We start from the raw sequence: 8,171 nt of genomic DNA, 5'->3' as shown, positions 1-8,171 counted from the left end.
GACGAAAAGCCTGGAAGCTGTTTCACGAGGATAAGAGTCCAGGGAAATTTTCCTCCCAGAGTTATGGCATCTCTTTCCCTAACCCATTATATTCAAATTTCTACATTAATCTAGTGTATAGATTCACGTGCACTCTATTAAGCATCACCTTATAGTAAATGCCTTTTAAGATTGTATTCTAACATAGCTAAAGCCTTTTCCCAGTGTTCTTAGATTCCAGATAGCAGCAAGGAGCTTAACCCATTCAGTAAACAATTAAGCACTTGCCATTTTACTCAGCTGTTTACAGATAGAGACTAAAATTCTCACTGAGATAGAAATTCTTATTATAGACTACATTCCATGCCAAGAGCAAATTAGTATACTATACTGAAAATGGACAGTCTCCAGATATAGATAAGAATTAACGAGGCCTAGAGAATTTTGGGGTCAGTGACACTACATTATTCTTGAGGCGTGTCAAAAGTTAACTACCCTGAGGCAATTATCTCTAAGTGTAAAACTCTTGCCTGGCAGAAAGTGCTAATCTCTAATGTAAACATTTATCTGGTCCCTACAAATTCCCTTTGTAGTCACTCCTTGCATCTGTGCTAATCTCTAGTGTTATACATTTATCTGGTTCCTTTTGAAGTCACTCCTTTTGCACCTGAAAAAATTCAATGTGCCTTGTTCTGCAATTTATTCTGTATAATAAAAGTCTGATGCTCGACTGAAAAATTACATTCACATTCAACACCTCTCTTGTGTGTTTGACTGATTGTCATTTTCATCCGACTTCTTTGCCCATCTGCCTAAGAAATCCCATTCATCACAGACCAGGGACCCAGAGGGTCTGTGGCACACAGTCATCTATAAGATAGAACACAGGGCCCCCAATGGAGAAGCTAGAAAAAGCACCCAAGGAGCTGAAGGGGGTCTGCAACCCTATAGGTGGAACAACAATATGAACTAACCAGTACCCCCAGAGCTCATATCTCTAGCTGCATATGTAGCAGAAAATGGCCTAGTCTGCCATCACAGGGAAGAGAGACCCCTTGGTATTGCAAACTTTGTATGCCCCAGTCCAGGGGAATGCCAGGGCCAAGAAGCAGGAGTGGGTGGGTAGGGGAGCAGGGCTGGGGAGGGTATAGGGAACTTTTGGGATAGCATTTGAAATGTATATAAAGAAAATACCTAATTAAAAAAAAGAAAGAAAGAAACAGTGATCCAATGAAGCATTGGGAATAGAACAGTTGAATAGTTATTTAATAATTTTATATGAGTCCGTTCAAAACATGAAGGATATTTATAAATGCATGGAATTATCTCAACAATATTCATAATTAACATTTTTCAAAACATTGGAAATAGAACATCACATGGAACTTAGGAACAAGGAAGGGATTTTTGGTTCACACTAAAAGAGAACATTGGCTTAGACATAATGTTGGCTTTGGAGCTAATTATCTTTAATAACTATATTTTCTGTCCAACTTAGGAGTACACTGTTCCAGTGAAAACAATAATACTGAATTAAAATGTAGGTCACTAATACAGACATGTATGCATGCAGCCAACCATCAGACTAAGCTTGGGGACCCCAGTGGATGAGTTAGGGGAAGGACTGAAGGAGCTGAAAGGGTTAGCAACCCCACAGAAAGAAGAACAATATCAACTAACCAGATCCCCCCCAAAGCTCCCAGGGGCTTAACCATCAACCAATGAGTATACATGGAGGGACCCATGGATCCAGCTGCTTATATAGCAGAGGATTGACTTATCTAGCATCAATGGGAGGGGGACCCCCTAAGTCCTGTGGAGGTTCCATAACCCAGCATACAGGAATGCTAGGGTGCTGAGGTGCTGGGGGATGGGGGGAGTCGGGGTTGGTGGGGGAGCACCCTCATAGAAACAGGGGATGGGGGAGAGGACATGGGGGTCAACTGGAAGTGGGGGTAACATTGGAAATATAAATAAAAATAATGAGCTGGGCATGGTGGCACATGCCTTTAATCCCAGCACTCGGGAGGCAGAGGCAGGCGGATTTCTGAGTTCGAGGCCAGCCTGGACTACAAAGTGAGTTCCAGGACAGCCAGGGATACACAGAGAAACCCTGTCTCAAAAAATTCAAAAAATAAAAAATAAAAAAATAATGTAGGTGACTTACACAAAAACAAATATTACATCTCTTCCTGTAGCACCCTAAAGTGTGACTACAAAAGATACAATGATGCTCAAGAAAGTAGTTCCAAGCACCTGCTTCTGATGTCACAGATGATCACAGGATTGCCCATGCTAATTATAATTATTCAAATCAAGTTACAAAACCAACTAGATATCTGAAGTTCTAATATTGCCTGTTAATAATGAAGAGAATAAAACCCTTGGGATTTTAAGAAATATCTCAGCCAGCAAAGTCTATATGAGAACAGACACCCAATTTTCTTGTCTCATTGGATTTTCTCCCACTGGACTTTCAATTATATGCTAATAAAGATGAGTATGTCTAGTGGTAAGCTGTTTATGGTCTAACATCACAAACAGTCCCAAGTCCTGCATAAGAAAGTCCTATTATAGGAAGATAATTCCTGGAACCTGTTCATGCTGCAATATTTGTCAAACAGGTAACATTCAATCTTTCTTTTATATTGATACATAAATGTCCCAAGTGGAGGCCTCAGGCTTCTGAATTAGTCAGTCTCGGGCCAGAAGAAGAACATCATCTCTACCTCTTTTATTAAGTAATGTCTTATTTATTCCTTGAGAGTTTCATACAATATATTTTTGTCATATTTATTCCCTTCTAACTTTTCTCAGATCCTTCCCCACCTCCTCCTTCATACTCAACCAACTCATATTCTCTCCCTTCCTCCCTCCTTCTCCCTATTCATCTCCCTCCCTCCCTCTCCATCCCCCTCTCCCTCTCTCTGTGTATGTCTGTCTGTCTATGTCTCTCGGTCTCTCGGTCTCTCGGTCTCTCGGTCTCTCGGTCTCTCGGTCTCTCGGTCTCTCGGTCTCTCGGTCTCTCGGTCTCTCGGTCTCTCTCTCTCTCTCTCTCTCTCTCTCTCTCTCTCTCTCTCTCTCTCTCTCTCTCTCTCTGTGTGTGTGTGTGTGTGTGTGTGTGTGTGTCTGTCCGTCTGTCTGTCTGTCTTTGTCTGTCTCTCTCTGTTTCTCTATCTCTGCTTTCTCTCTCTTTCTTCTTTTTCCTAAACCTACCCTCTCCAGTTAGCGTTGGCCATCTACTCCTGGGTGTAACTCCTGTCTTGGAGTGTTAACTATACTCTAAGTGTCACCCCACTAAAGAAAATAGACCTTCACTCTCCCAGAAGTAATAAAATGCCAATATCTGCTCAGCTACAGGTGGAACTTTGTGCTCACTGGCCCTCATCCAGTCTGGGTTTTTGTCTGGCTTGAGCTAGTACAGGTCTTGTACTTGCTGTCACAATCACTGTAAGTGCATCTACCTCATTGTGTCTGAAAAACACTGCTTCCTTGCACTTATCCACTGCCTCTGACTCATAAACTCTCTACCCCTCCTATTCTACAGAACCCTTGAGAGTATAGATGCCCCATTTAGGGCTAAGAATTCTGCAATATCTTATTTTTCTGCACATTGTCCAGTTGTGAGTCTCTGTGGTACTTACCATCTACCACAAGAAGAAACTACCCTGATGAGGCTGAGAGATGTACTGATCTGGGTATAGCAATAAGTTATTAGATGACATTTTATAATTTGCGCTTTTATCTAACTCACTAAGCACTGCTTAAATCTAAGTGGTAGAAACTCAGACTACTTTAAGTGCATTCATGTATGAATGGACATGTAAATTACTTTCATATCTTGGCTACAGTTGTAACGTTACTACATCATATGGAAATTCTACCATTTGTGTATTGGGAATCTCTATACTGTTCTTCAAAATGACAGCTAATTTAAAATCCAAAGTAGACTGTGCACTGATATCACTCATGAGACTCAATTTACAGTTACATATGATTATACACAATAAATTTATATTATGGTTTTATTAACTAAGTTGTCAGTTCAATAATTCATAAAAATATATTAGGATATTTCTTGTTAACACTATTGCCTTAAACATAGTCTATCTTCATTTCAGGGTTCTGTTGATTCTCCTGATTAAACTACCCATTCGGTTTTTTGTTTTTTTTTTTTTTTTTGTGTGTGTGTGTGTGTTCAGGTTTCATCTTTTAATTAGCTCCATAAAGGACATCCTAAACACATCAGACACAATAGAATACTTTTCTTCCAGTATTAAAAAATGACATTCACAAACATTTTAAAGAAGCTCTTCTATATAATCAGGATGGTGATCTTTAATAAAAAACATCTCTAAGCAATCATGATCTTGACTCGGATTGTTCATAGGTACATTCAGAAATCACTTTCTGGCCATGATAAATATTGTTTACAAGGTTTTAAAATGTCCCTAAATACACATCAACTTTAAAAACTGATTTAGCCTGGCCACTTTTTTCTTTTGGCCAGAAACAATAATCCTGAGTGCCTAAACAAAAATTCTGATAAAAGGAAAAATATTGGGACTGTAACAAATGTCTTAAAATTTGTTTTTAAAAGGGAAAAATGATTAAAGAACACATGGAGCTTTCTAAAAGTTCTTTAACAAACTACCTTGGGAGCTCAATTCAAAAATAGAACTTGATGTACTAAAACAGACGTTTCAGCGCAGCTCCAAAAATCTTTATAAATACAGCAATTTGCAAGGACGATCCTGGATCAGAAGTGTTATTCCTTGTGTGTATTTTGTGTGCATGCCCCATCTCAGTTGTCATAATTGTCTCTGTAATTTCCTCCTGAGTAGCGGTCATAGCCACCCTGGCTGCCACTGTAGTCTCTAGACCGCCCATACCCATATCCATATCCTCCAGGACGACTGTCATATCTTCCACTTCCATATCCCTGGTCTCCACCACCTCTAGAGTAACTGCGACCACGCCCACCAAAGGCACCCCCTCTGGATCCCCTGGCAAACTTTCCTGCATGATCAACTCGGATTTGGCGCCCATCCAGGGACTCTCCATTCATGGCTCTCATCGCATCTGAGGCATGCTCTGGGTTTGTGAAGGTGATGAAGTCAAAACCCTGGGATCTTTGAGTCTCCCGGTCCTTGACAACAACCACCTCAGAGATAGGCCCAAAGCTGCTGAAGTGGTCTTCAAGTGCCTGTTCATCGGTGTTGAAGTTGAGCCCTCCTACGAAGAGTTTCCCTTCTTCAGACGACATGGCAGAAGGAAAGTCCTGGAAATTAAAAGTCAGAGGACGGCAGAGACGATGAGCTCGAAGGAACCGGGAGAACCTCGGTTTTTATTAAAGTAACTGATTTTTTGATATCCCTTTCATATGAAACAATCTGATGCCCCCATGTGGCTAACATAAGCATCTGCTATTTTGCTGACATAAGATATAATAATGTAATACGGAATTCATTCTTTTGCTCATTCCACTCAGTTCTTAAAGTACAAATAATGACCTCAAATAGAATTGATTCTCATGCTTTTCTCAGAATTACTCTCCATGTGAAATTTCCCTTTATACTAATTGCAGTTATACTAACTAGGTGGTGTTAAGCTGCCCCAATAGATAAACACTAGGAATTTAGTGTGAGCTAACACAGCACAGTTCTATCTGACTTCGAGTGCATGTACAATATATGCCCTATTCCCACAGTTGAAACCTGGGCTAGTGAGAGGTTCTGCTATATTGTAGATGTATCGTGTAAAAGGTGTCAGTTTAGAAATTAGAAGAGAGTTGCGGACTGGTACTGTAGTTTGATCCTCATAAAATACCATTCACCTTCACAACAGAGTAGCATGCACCACCCACAGTGGCACAAGATCACAAGAAGACTAGGAAGGACCGGCTTCAATAGGACTGAGAAATAGAATTGAATCATATATCATATAGACCAGCATACAACTGTCACTTCAACTATTTGGGGTCTCAGCGCATCAGCGCTCTATGCATTAATTATACCTCCTTCCTTGATCAAAAGCCACTTCTGTGAGTGAGTCCTGTGTTCTGATCTGAGTCACTGCTCAGTTTGTATCTGTGGGCTTAAGGTAAATGATGATTAATATTCTGAAATTATTCATGATGTAACTTGGTTTGGGAAAGATTTGGGGGAAAACAAACATCAGAACAAAATGAAATCCACATTTATTTTTAATGGGCTAAATGTGGAGTAGTGTATATCAATCATGAGGCCATTTAATGTATTCTGATAGCCACTGGTTTTATTTCAGTAGGAAGCACTTCAAAAAAGATAGAGCCTGGGAACCACACAATGGTAACAGAGTTCATTATTTTGGGGCTAACTGAGGTCCCCACCCTTTGTTGTATCTTCTTTGTGTTGTTCCTGGGTGTCTACATCACCACCATATTGGGCAATGTCAGCATAATCATGTTGATCAGAAGAAGCCCTCAGCTTCACACCCCAATGTACCTTTTCCTCAGCCACTTGGCCTTTGTGGACATTGGGTACTCCAGCTCAGTCACACCTGTCATGATTGTGAGTTTGCTGAGAGAGAGAACTGCCATCCCTGTGGCTGGTTGCATAGTCCAGCTTGGCTCTGATGTGGTCTTTGGGACTGCTGAGTTCTTCCTGCTGGCTGCCATGGACTATGATCGCTATGTGGCCATCTGCTCACCCCTGCTCTACTCCACTCTCATGTCTCCCAAGGTCTGCCTCATCTTATTGGTTATTTCCTACATGGGTGGATGTGTGAATTCTTCATCATGTACCAGTTGTTTATTGAGCCTGACTTTTTGTGGACCAAATAAAGTCAACCATTTCTTCTGTGATCTCCCACCACTGGTGGAGCTTTCCTGTACCCATGTTTATGTTGCTGAAATGTCTCCTGCCATCTCAGCAGGCTCCATCATCGTCATCACCCTGTTCGTAATCATTATTTCATATGTCTACATCCTTCACTCCATCCTCAGGATGCACTCTACTGAGGGCAGGCACAAAGCCTTCTCCACCTGTACCTCCCACCTCACTGCAGTCACCTTGTTTTATGGGACAGTTACATTTGTTTATGTCATACCAAAGTCAAGCCACTCGCCCAACCAAATTAAAGTGGTGTCTGTGTTCTACACAGTGGTGATCCCCATGCTGAATCCCTTGATCTACAGTCTGAGGTACAAGGAGGTAAAAGAGGCCATGAGGAAATTGATGGCGAAAACACATTCCTCATTTTGTTTTTTTTTTTTTTTTTTTTTTTTTTTTTTTTTTTTTTTTTTCCATTTTTTATTAGGTATTTAGCTCATTTACATTTCCAATGCTATACCAAAAGTCCCCCTTACCCACCCACCCCCACTCCCCTACCCACCCACTCCCCCCCTAGGCCCTGGCGTCCCCCTGTACCGGGGCACACAAAGTCTGCGTGTCCAATGGGCCTCTCTTTCCAGTGATGGCCGACTCGGCCATCCTTTGATACATATGCAGCTAGAGTCAAGAGCTCAGGGGTACTGGTTAGTTCATAATGTTGTTCCACCTATAGGGTTGAAGATCCCTTTAGCTCCTTGGGTACTTTCTCTAGCTCCTCCATTGGGAGCCCTGTGATCCATCCATTAGCTGACTGTGAGCATCCACTTCTGTGTTTGCTAGGCCCCGGCATAGTCTCACAAGAGACAGCTACATCTGGGTCCTTTCAGTAAAATCTTGCTAGTGTATGCAATGGTGTCAGCATTTGGATGCTGATTATGGGGTGGATCCCTGGCTATGGCAGTCTCTACATGGTCCATCCTTTCATCTCAGCTCCATACTTTGTTTCTGTAACTCCTTCCATGGGTGTTTTGTTCCCACTTCTAAGGAGGGGCATAGTGTCCACACTTCAGTCTTCATTTTTCTTGAGTTTCATGTGTTTAGGAAATTGTATCTTATATCGTGGGTATCCTAGGTTTTGGGCTAGTATCCACTTATCAGTGAGTACATATTGTGTGAGTTCCTTTGTGATTGTGTTACCTCACTCAGGATGATGCTCTCCAGGTCCATCCATTTGGCTAGGAATTTCATAAATTCATTCTTTTTAATAGCTGAGTAGTACTCCATTGTGTAGATGTACCACATTTTCTGTATCCATTCCTCTGTTGAGGGGCATCTGGGTTCTTTCCAGTTTCTGGCTATTATAAATAAGGCTGCTATGAA

At 41.4% G+C, this 8,171-nt stretch overlaps 2 pseudogenes across 1 annotated transcript; one reads left to right on the top strand and one right to left on the bottom strand.

The window, feature by feature from the left end:
* Positions 4,302-5,319, bottom strand: Gm10156 (predicted gene 10156; annotated as a pseudogene).
* On the top strand, positions 6,206-7,332 carry Olfr471-ps1 (olfactory receptor 471, pseudogene 1; annotated as a pseudogene). Its single transcript, NR_167742.1, has one exon. The product of NR_167742.1 is annotated as an olfactory receptor 471, pseudogene 1 (transcript).
* The last annotated feature ends 839 nt before the right edge of the window (positions 7,333-8,171 follow it).

The sequence above is a fragment of the Mus musculus genome, chromosome 7 (assembly GCF_000001635.26).
Source record: "Mus musculus strain C57BL/6J chromosome 7, GRCm38.p6 C57BL/6J".
In the NCBI taxonomy this organism is placed as follows: Eukaryota; Metazoa; Chordata; class Mammalia; order Rodentia; family Muridae; genus Mus; species Mus musculus.
Note: the sequence above shows the minus strand (reverse complement) of the source record. Positions and strands in the feature narration are given on the sequence as shown.